The sequence below is a fragment of the Oryza sativa genome, chromosome 5 (assembly GCF_034140825.1).
Source record: "Oryza sativa Japonica Group chromosome 5, ASM3414082v1".
Taxonomy (NCBI): Eukaryota; Viridiplantae; Streptophyta; class Magnoliopsida; order Poales; family Poaceae; genus Oryza; species Oryza sativa.
The window spans coordinates 8,240,088-8,250,990 of NC_089039.1; positions in this window are offsets into that span (position 1 = coordinate 8,240,088).

Below are 10,903 nucleotides of genomic sequence, written 5' to 3' on the forward strand. Positions count from 1 at the left end.
ATGCTTTCACATGGTTTACTTCTTTACCGGCAAATTCTATTCATACTTGGGCTCAATTAGAAGAACAATTTCATGATTATTTTTATGCTGGAGAAACTGAGCTTAGGTTATGTGATTTGACATCGGTTAAGCAAAAGTATAATGAATCTGTCATTGATTATATTAAGAGATTTAGGGATGTTAGAAACCAATGTTATACTTTGAATATAACTGATAGGGATTTGGCCGGTCTTGCTTTTAATGGTTTAGTTGCTCTTCTTAGAGAAAGACTAGATGGCCAACAATTTCTTGATGTTAGTCAACTCATGCAAAGGGCTCTGGCTCAAGAAAGCCGGGTTAAGGATAATAGAAAACTTGCTAGACCATTTGACAAAAAGCCTAATGTTAATGTGGTTGATTACCCTAAGGCTAGTGATAGTGAGGAAGAGGGTGATCATGATATTTATGTTGCCGAATGGTCATGGACTAACAAAAATAAACCTTTTGTTTGCTCTAACCTAATGCCGACTCCTCGCAAAGATCGGCAAAGTGAGGTTAAATATAGATTTGATGTGGCCAAATGTGATAAGATTTTTGATTATCTTTTGCAAGAGAAACAAATTAGATTACCTAAAGGCCATGTCATACCTTCTCAAGAAGAGTTGAAACGTCGAGCATATTGTAAGTGGCATGATTCTCATTCTCACTCTACTAATGATTGCAATGTGTTTCGACGACAGGTTCAATCGGCCATAGATGAAGGACGATTGAAGTTCACCGATGGCTCCAAGATGAAGCTTGATCATGATCCTTTTCCGGTGAATACAATTAATTTCAATGATAAGAAGGTGTTGATTCGGCCGGAGCAAGCCGAATCTACTAAGGGAAAGGAAGTGGTCATTGGTGAACCGAGGTCCAGGATGATAGTGCCAAAGAAGCCGGAGGTTGGCGTTTGGAAGGAGAATAGGAGTGGAGCTTCAACTTCTAAAGCCCCTAGGAAGACCAAGGTGACTTTTGATATGCTTTTGGAGAAATATGAGAAGCAAGGTGGTGAGAAAATTCGCAACAAAGGGAAAAGACCAAGATCACCTCCTAGGGAGCGATTTGGTCATTCACCAAGATGGTCGCATTCACCTTCGTATCATTATCCACAAGACATGTTATGGGGTTCCTATCCAATGCCGCCGCTGGGTTATCCTTATCCTTGCTTTATGCCTTGGGGGGCGACGCCGCCAATGTTCAATCATATGCCTCCAATGCGATTCAACCAAGGGTGGGGAGGACCACGGAGGCCAATTCATGAGCATTTGTCTTCACCAAGCAATAGCTGATTTTATGGTAAGAATCGGGCTAATGAAGAAAAGAGGGAAGGAAAGCGCGTCAAGGTGGAAGAAAGGACTTCGGAAGTAATTACTATCAAGGTGGGGTCCCATGATGTGCCTATACCTTCTGGAGATGGAGTTGGAAAGTCCCCAAGCAAAAAATCTGAAGCCGGTACCAGCTCCTCGCAATCGGCCGGTCTGACCAGGCCCTTTGGCCGGTCTGACTGCGGCCATGCTGCCGGTCTGACCGGGCCATCAGGCCGGTCTGACCGTCGACCCGACAGTGGTCCGACCGACGCCTCAGGCCGGTTTGACCGTGTGCCACACGTCGGTCTGACCGTCGCGTCTAGCCGGTCTGATCGGGCTCCAGCGCCGGTTTGATGAGAGGATTGTAAAGGGCGATGTGAGGGCTTCATCGTCTTCAAGCAAAGTCAATAAAGGACATTATTTACCTCCTGGAACAGAGCCGAATCCTAGGTGGATGCCTAAGGATTTGACAGCTACTCAGAAGAGAAGGTTGCAACGTCTTCGGGCCCAAGAACTAAGGGAGAAAAAGACCGAAGAGCAAAGGGATAAAAGGTTCAATGAGTTGCAACCACCACCGGTATGGAGGCCTAAATCCATAGAGAAGGCAAAACCGATTGATGTAGAGGAGAAGGAAGAACAATCGGTTGATAAAAGTGAATCATCTCCAAAAGAAGACATGGATATCAACATGGTATGTATGTTGCCTATGGAGTTTTGTGCTATGGATGAAGCCGAAGTTGCCCAATTCTCATTAGGTCCTAAAGATGCAGTTTTTGAGAAGCCCGATGAATCAAACCGTCACATGAAGCCTCTCTACCTCAAAGGCCATGTTGATGGGAAGCCGGTCTCTAGGATGCTGGTGGATGGAGGTGCCGCTGTGAACTTGATGCCGTACTCGTTATTCAAGAAGTTGGGGCGCGAGGATGATGAGTTGAAGAAGACTAACATGATTCTCAATGGCTTCAACGGTGAACCAACGGAGGCGAGGGGTATCTTTTCGGCGGAGCTCACCGTGGGAAACAAGACGCTACCAACCGCTTTCTTCATCGTCGATGTGCAAGGTAACTACAATGTTATTTTGGGCCGTTGTTGGATTCATGCCAATTGTTGTGTGCCTTCTACCTTGCATCAATGTTTAATTCAATGGGACAGCGATGATATTGAAATTGTTCAAGCGGATACATCAGCCGAGGTTGCAATGGCCGATGCTACTTTTGAGTGGCGTCATGGGAATATCCAATGCTTATCGGGGAGGGATTTTCTAGCTATGATTTTATTAGTATCTCCGATGGCAAATTTGTACCTATCTCTGTAAAGCCGGCTAGTGTAGCACGGCTAAGCCATATAAATTTGTATAATGAGTAAAGAGGCTAATTTAGAGTGGTTACAAAAAAGGGTGCAAGAATATCGGTCTACAAAGAACGATATTGGAGAAACCGTTGAAGATTTTGATGAGGTGGAGAAGCTTGGACAAGGGTTTACATTGGCCGATCCATTGGAAGAAGTAGACATAGGTGATGGAACTAAACCAAGGCCGACTTTTGTAAACAAAAACATGAGAGCCGATTATAAGGTTAAGATAATCGAGCTACTTAAAGAGTATGCTGATTGCTTTGCATGGGAGTACCATGAGATTCCGGGTCTTAGCCGTGAGCTCGTTGAGCATCGGTTTCCAATTAAATCGGGTTTTAGGCCTTATAAACAACCACCTCATCGTTTTAATCCTTTACTATATGACCGAGTCAAAGAGGAGATTGATCGGTTGTTGAAGGCGGGGTTTATTAGGCCATGTCGTTATGCGGAGTGGGTTTCTAGCATAGTCCCGGTGGAGAAGAAGGAGAGTGGTAAGATTAGAGTTTGCATAGATTTTAGAGATTTAAATAAAGCCACTCCCAAAGATGAGTATCCTATGCCTATAGCCGACATGATGATTAATGATGCCTCGGGTCATAAGGTGATTAGCTTTTTAGATGGTAATGCCGGCTACAATCAAATCTTTATGGCGGAAGAAGATATGTACAAGACGGCTTTTAGGTGCCCGGGATTTGTTGGTTTATTTGAGTGGGTTGTCATGACTTTTGGGTTGAAGAATGCCGGTGCGACATATCAAAGGGCAATTAATTTGATCTTCCATGATTTGCTAGGTGTTATCTTAGAGATCTATATTGATGATATTGTTGTAAAATCGGATGGTATGGAAGGACACATAGCCGATTTGAGGTTAGCTTTTGAAAGATTCGTGATTTCAAAGCGCCGACATGCAAGAAGGAGGTTCAAAAGTTGCTAGGTAAAGTGAATTATTTGAGGAGGTTTATTTCTAACCTAGCGTGTAAAATCGATGCTTTTTTTTCCTATACTTCGTTTGAAAAAAGAAGCCGATTTTACTTGGGGGGCAAAACAACAAGAGGCGTTTGAAGAGTTGAAGAGATATTTGTCTACTCCACCCGTTGTGCGAGCACCTAAAGCCGGAAAGCCTTTTCGGTTATATATTGCCTCCGAGGACAAAGTCATTGGTGCCGTTTTGACGCAAGAGGAAGATGGCAAAGAATATATCATTACATATTTGAGCCGCCGTCTTTTGGATGCCGAGACGAGGTATGTCTTTATAGAAAGACTTTGTTTATGCTTATACTATGCTTGTACCAAATTGAGGCATTATTTGTTATCTAGTACATGCATACTTACTTGTCAAGCCGATGTTATTAAACACATGTTGCAAAGGCCAATTCTAAGTGGGAGAATTGGCAAGTGGGCATATGCTTTGATAGAATATGATTTGGCTTATGAACCATTGAAATCTATGAAAGGTCAAATTGTATGTGATTTTATAATAGACCATCATATAGATTGTGCTTATGAGGGAGAGGTTTGCTTAGTTGAAGTTATACCTTGGAAGATTTATTTTAATGGTTCTTCTTGCAAAGAAGGTCAAGGCATAGGGGTAGTTTTGTTTTCACCTAATGGCATGTGTTATGAGGCATCGGCTCGTTTGGAATATTATTGTACAAATAATCAAGCCGAATACAATGCTTTATTGTTCGGCTTACAAGTTATGGAGATGGTTGGAGCTAAGTACGTGGAGGCTTTTGGTGATTCGGAATTGGTGGTGCAACAAGTCGCCGGAGTATACAAATGCTTGGACGGATCACTAAATAGGTACCTCGATTCATGTTTGGATATTATTGCCAATTTTGATAATTTTGCTATTAGGCATATTGCTAGGCGTGATAATTCTAGAGCAAATGACTTGGCACAACAAGCATCTAGCTATAATGTGAAGAGGGGATTATTTTTGATATTAGAAGAGCCGGTGCTTGATTTTAGATCTTTGTGCGAAATTGGCAAAATTAGAGACCAGGGGCGGTCTGACCGGCATTTTACGGCCGGTCTGACCGGTAACCAAGGGCGGTCTGACTGGCCACATGCCACCGGTCTAACCGGTAACCCAGAGCGGTCTAACCGGCCCTGCGTGGTCGGTCTGACCGGTTCTGGGCAGAACGCTGGGGGGCACGTTTCAATCAATTTGGAGGCCGAATTAATTGTGAATTCGGACGTTTGTGCCCAGGAGATAGAAGGGGATTGGAGAATTCCTTTGATTCAATATTTGAAAGATCCCACTCTTAAGGTTGATCGGAAAATTCGGCGGCAAGCATTCAAATATACATTGCTTGATGGAGATTTGTATCGCCGAAATATAGATGGTGTCTTGTTGAAATGCTTAGATGGAGATCTATCTAAAGTGGCTATGGGAGAGGTACATGAAGGAATTTGTGGAACTCATCAATCGGACCACAAGATGAATTGGTTGCTTAGAAGAGCGGGGTTCTATTGGCCGAAGATGATTGATGATTGCTTTAAATATTATAGAGGATGCGAGGCTTGTCAAAGGTTCGGCAATGTTCAATTGGCGCCCGCCGCCGTGTTGAACCCTATAATCAAACCATGACCGTTCCGAGGATGGGCTTTGGATTTCATTGGTCAAATCTATCCTTCGTCATCAAAGGGGCATAGGTTCGTGCTAGTAGCTACGGATTACTTCACCAAGTGGGCTGAAGCCGTGCCTTTGAAGTATATGACTCATACGGAGGTAATTGACTTTTTAAAGCATATTATTCATAGATTCGGTATTCCGCAAACATTAACTACGGACCAAGGTGCTTCTTTTATGTCTAAGGAAGTGAAGAGTTTTACCGAATCTTATGGCATTAAATTGTTGAGTTCTTCTCCTTACTACGCTCAGGCTAATGGACAAGCCGAGTCGAGTAATAAAACATTGTTGAAGTTGGTAAAGAGGAAGATTGTGGAATACCCAAAGAGGTGGCATGAGGTGCTTTCTGAAGCATTGTGGGCGCATAGGATATCTAAACATGGTGCCACTAGAGTTACTCCTTTTGAATTGGCTTATGGTCAAGAAGCCGTTTTACCGGTGGAGGTAAATCTTGGTTCTCTTCATTATATCAAGCAAGATGATTTGTCAAGTGAAGATTACAAGATGTTGATGGGGGACAACCTTGATGAAGTCATCGACAAGCGCTTGAAGGCATTGGAAGAGATAGAGAAAGAGAAGAAGAGGGTGGCCAAGGCGTACAACAAGAGGGTGAAAGCAAAATTGTTTCAAGTTGGAGACTTGGTTTGGAAGACAATTTTGCCTTTGGGTACTCGATCCAAGGAGTTCGGTAAGTGGTCTCCTAGTTGGGAGGGTCCTTATCGAGTGTGCGGCATTGTTCGAGGGAACGCATACTTTTTGGAGGCACTTCAAGGGGAGCGTTTTCAGCGAGCAATCAACGGGAAATACTTGAAGAAATACTTCCCGAGCGTTTGGCAAGACGCTTAAGGGGTACTATGGCCGATAATTGGGTTATCGTCTGTCACGCCCGGAAGTTTCCCCTTTTGTTTGCTTTAAAAAAAATTGGCTAAATAAATCGTCCGAAGAAATTATCTTAATTAACCTAGAGCTAATTCCTTAATTAATAAATGCAAATAATAATCGGAATCGGCATGTGGAATTTTTTTCTTGGATTCTACATGTCAAAATATGTTAACAGGATTTTTAGTGGAATTTTCAGAGCATTGGAAATAATGTTAACCAATTAAAAATCACCAAAGTGCAATTTTAATCCCAGGAAAATCCTTTCTTCTTTTTCTTTTTCCTTTTTCCTCCTTTTTCCTCTTCTTGGGCCGTCGGCCCAGTCCACCCCGTCGCCCGCGCTCGGCCTTTCCCTTGTGGGCCGGCCCGTTCTCCTTTCCCCTCTCTCCGGGACGCTGACAGGTGGGGCCCACCTATCAGGTCGTCCCCTTCCTCCAGCCGACCGCGCTCGGCCGGCAACCGCCGCTCCCACGTCGCCGTCCGCGTTTCCCGCGCCCACGCCGCGCCGCCCCCGCGTGCTGCGCCCACGTCGCCGCCTCTCCCCCGCGTCTCCCGCCCTCGCGCGCCCCGCAAATGGGCGGGATTCGAATTTGAATCCCACCCCTCTCTCTCTCCCCCACCTTCCCACGTCGCCGGCGCAATAGGGTGGGTTCCCGGCCACGTCCGCCTCCCCCTCCGCCTATAAATCGTTCCCCGCGTCCTTCTCTCGCTTTTTCCTCTTTTCACCGCACTCTCCCGTGCCGTCTACCGCCCTCGCGCCGCGCACCCGAGCTCCGCCGCCCGCTGCCCATCTCCGGCCGCGCGCCGCCGCCGCTAGAGCCGCCGCCGCGCCGCATCATCGCCGCCGTCGCGCTCACCGATCCCGTCCGCACCTCGGCCGCCGCTTCATTGCCGCGAATCACCGCCGGAGCCCTTTTCTCCTTGCGCGCCGGTGAGACCCTCTCTCCCCTCCGTCTCCGGCCGGCAATTCAAGCCGCCATGGTCGCCTTCCCTTCCCTAACCCCTCTATGCTCTCTTCTAGGGTGCCGCCGCCGCCCGTTCGCGCCTCGGCATCACCAGTCGTCGCCGCCGTTTTCTTCCTTCGCGCCGGCCGCCGTGTTCGCCGGTGAGGAATCCCCTCTCCTCCTTCCTTCCCTCTCTCCCATGAGCGCCGCCGCCCTCCGCGCGTGTGCCGTCATCTTCGGCCGCCGCCGCCGCCTTCGCACTGGCCGCCGCCGTCTCCCGCGCCGCCGGTCACCGCCGGTGACCGCGCGTGCCGCCGCCGGTCGCCATGGCCGCCGGTCGGCTTTGAGGCCGAGCCGAGCCCGGCCGGCGCCTCCCTCGCCTCCCCTTTGAGCCACCGCCTGGTGGGGCCCACCTGCCAGGCGCCACCTCCCTCCCTTTGGAGCCGCTGACCAGTGGGGCCCACCTGTCGGCGCCGCCCCCTTCCGCTGACGTCAGCCCTGGGGCAATATTGCGCAATAAATTGATTAAGGACTTTTCTTTATTAGTAAAAACACAGTTTATCTTCTAAAAATCATAAGTAATTCATCCGAGCTCCGTTTAAGTCCATTCAAGTCTCAGTAAATCAAGAAAAATGCAAAGAATCCATTAAAAATGGTTTTGTTTCCTGTTTCTGTAGTCTTATAGCATGTTTTGCTTGTGTGCTTTGTTTGTCGCGTAGGTTTCGGCCGTTTCGTCGATCCGCAGTTTCTCGAAGACGTTGCTGAGGTCTCATCAGTGCGAGAGCAAGGCAAGTCATGCAATACGTTTGATCATATTGTACCCAATTTACAAATATCCCGCATTTCTATTAAATGTTGCATTCTTTTACAATATCATGTGGGATGGGTCCTACTACTCAGCCATATATTGTTTACCTTATGCCATTGACAACTTGGGTATCAAAATGACTAGATGTTGGTTTAGGAAATGCTTAGCCATGCTTAGTTCAACTAGCACACATATGGGGATCACATTATTACATAGACTTTGACTATGAGCATAGCTTTGGATTGGTGCCACCGCAATGGTGTTAGTTAATTAAAATACATTGAATGGTGGGTTGTGGGTGCATGGTTTTGCTGGTCGCACCCATGGCAGTTAAGGACCGGTTCACGGGAAACCCTAGGAGACTTACCGTGCTTACCACAAGCGGGAGTGGGTAACTGCTTGATCTGAAGTATAGCTCGACCCTTTCCTAGGCACCGGTGGCGAGGGTGGGCGTGATGGAGTTGGGTCGGCCGGGGTGTCCGGTTGTCCAGCTGCCGGATTCACCGCGGCGCAAGAGGGGACCGCCCACTGCCTTTTGAGGGGTGGGGGTGAAACCTTAGCGTGGTGTGGATGGTTAGGGGAGGGTTATGTGGAGGGTCTTGTCACGATTTCCCCCTTTGCAGTATCATGGTGATACTTCGGGGCATGGCGACATGTGTGGAATCGTGTCTTGTGGGTACAGTTGTACACCTCTGGCCAGAGTAAAACTATTCGAATAGCCGTGCCCGCGGTTATGGGCGATCAACCAGATTCACCGTGATTAGTCTCACCCCTAGTTTAGCTTAATGAACTGGTGTAGTTCAGGTGGTTGGTTGGGCCTGTTGCAACGTGGTGTAGCGTTGGACAGTGTTTGGTTAATATTGATTAATTACTACAACTGTTTTACTGCTTTCAACTACTGCTTTTAAATGCTAGCTTTATGCAAAAGAACCTCTAGCCTCCTTTGGTTATATCCTGCATCATACCTCCTCTTCCGGTATGACTTGCTGAGTACAGTGGGTAGTACTCAGTCTTGCTCTCTTTTCCCCCACACCAGAGCTGAAGATCTTCCTAGTTGGAGCTGTTTTGTCAAAGTTGGTTTCGTCGCTGCCGTCAAGGATTGCCTGTGGAGTGGAGCCGCTCGCTGCTGAAGTCAAGCTTCCCGGTTTAGCCCGCTTTTATCTTTTCCGCTGCATTTGTAATCTTTTCTATTTTTGTAAGACGTGGATCTGGATGTCAACAATTGTCGTTTGTGTACCCTGGCTGGTCCTGGACAGGGATTTAATGCACATTCAGCTTAGAAATTCTGGTTTGAGAATTTCTGGGCGTGACATCGTCCTAAGACCAAAAACATGTTCTATACTCTTAGATTCACGTTGTTCATCAAAAAGGCAGGGGGGCATGTGTTTACACCCAAATTTGGCACCTAGGATTAAAATAGGAAATATTGCCAAAATTTGGAAGTCTACCGGTTTCCTCCGAGTGGGCCGGTCTGACCGCCGTGTATTGGGCGGTCAGACCGCTGGTTGAAGGCCGGTCAGACCGGCGGCCGGTCAGACCGGCGGTGTGTGGCCGGTTTGACCGGCAGGTCCGAGTCCGACTGTGTTTCGTTGGGTTTTGAGGTTTCCTTACTCGGGAAGGCATGTTTCGGGTTTCCTTTGGTTTCTACCCCGAGTTGGACGTGGAGGAGGGCCTGTAGAGGGCAAGACCAACCCCTATATAAGGGACATGGCCAGTTCGTTGTAAAAGACCAATCTACAACCAATCAATCGAATCGTTTTTTCATATTGCTTTTAGTTTTCTCTTAGTTTGTCCATCTTTGTCGGTTTGCGGCGTAAACCGTCCGCCGCCGCTGCGAGAGTGCGACACCTCTTTGTAGGTTTGTCCCGAAAACCTTCCGTTTTGCCTACTTGACGGGTAGTTATCTAGAAATTAGCTCCACTAGCCGGTTTAGTTATCAAAACCCATCTAGGTTTAGCTCTTCGCTAGATCGAGGTGGTTGGCGACTCTAGGATCACGGCATGGCTTAAGGTGCTGCGATCGTGCTTGTCAACTTGTGAAAAAAGTTGCCAACAACTATTTCCAAGGATTCGGTATTCATTTTTTTCATATTTTTATTCTCTTTTTCACAATGAGCAATTAAAGCTATTTGAGGAATAACAAGTCAATAAAGCATATATATAGAGCATTTAGAAATCAAACCATATGTTAGCATCAACATTGCATATTTTCTTAATTCAAGTATAAAATTTAAGTGTCATGCATCATCTCCCTTAAAAGCAAAATCTAAATCTCATGAAAAGACTAGAATGCATACAAGCTATGCTAGAGACAAATAAACCTTCAAAATATTGCTAGCATGCACAAGAAAATACCATATACATAAACAAAGCTCTCTTTTCTCAATTTTTCTCATTGTCATATTATTGCTTGATAAAACCATGAGGTACAAACTCCCCCTCAAACCATGCCAAAAGGATGAATTATTCCCAATTCACCACGAAGAAAAGCAAAGCAATTAGAATCCAAAGGTTTAGTGAAAATATCAGCAATTTGCAACTTAGTGTCCAAAAACTGCAATTCAACATCTCCCTTCTCAACATGATCCCTCAAAAAGTGAAAACGAATATCAATGTGCTTTGTACGTGAGTGTTGAACATGATTCTTAGCAATGTTTATAGCACTAGTATTATCACAAAAGAGAGGTACTTTCTCAAAAGTAAGACCATAATCTTTCAAAGTAGATAAAGCCAAAGAATCTGTGAACAACTACTAGCAGCAGCAACATATTCAGATTCAGCAGTTGATTGAGCAACACTAGATTCTTTCCAAGAAGACCATGCAATCAATGATGTACCAAGAAAATGACATGTTCCACTAGTACTTTTCCTATCAATTCTACAACCTCCAAAATCAGCATCGGAATATCCACTTAAGCATATAGAAGACGAAGTAGAATACCAAATTTCAAACTCAA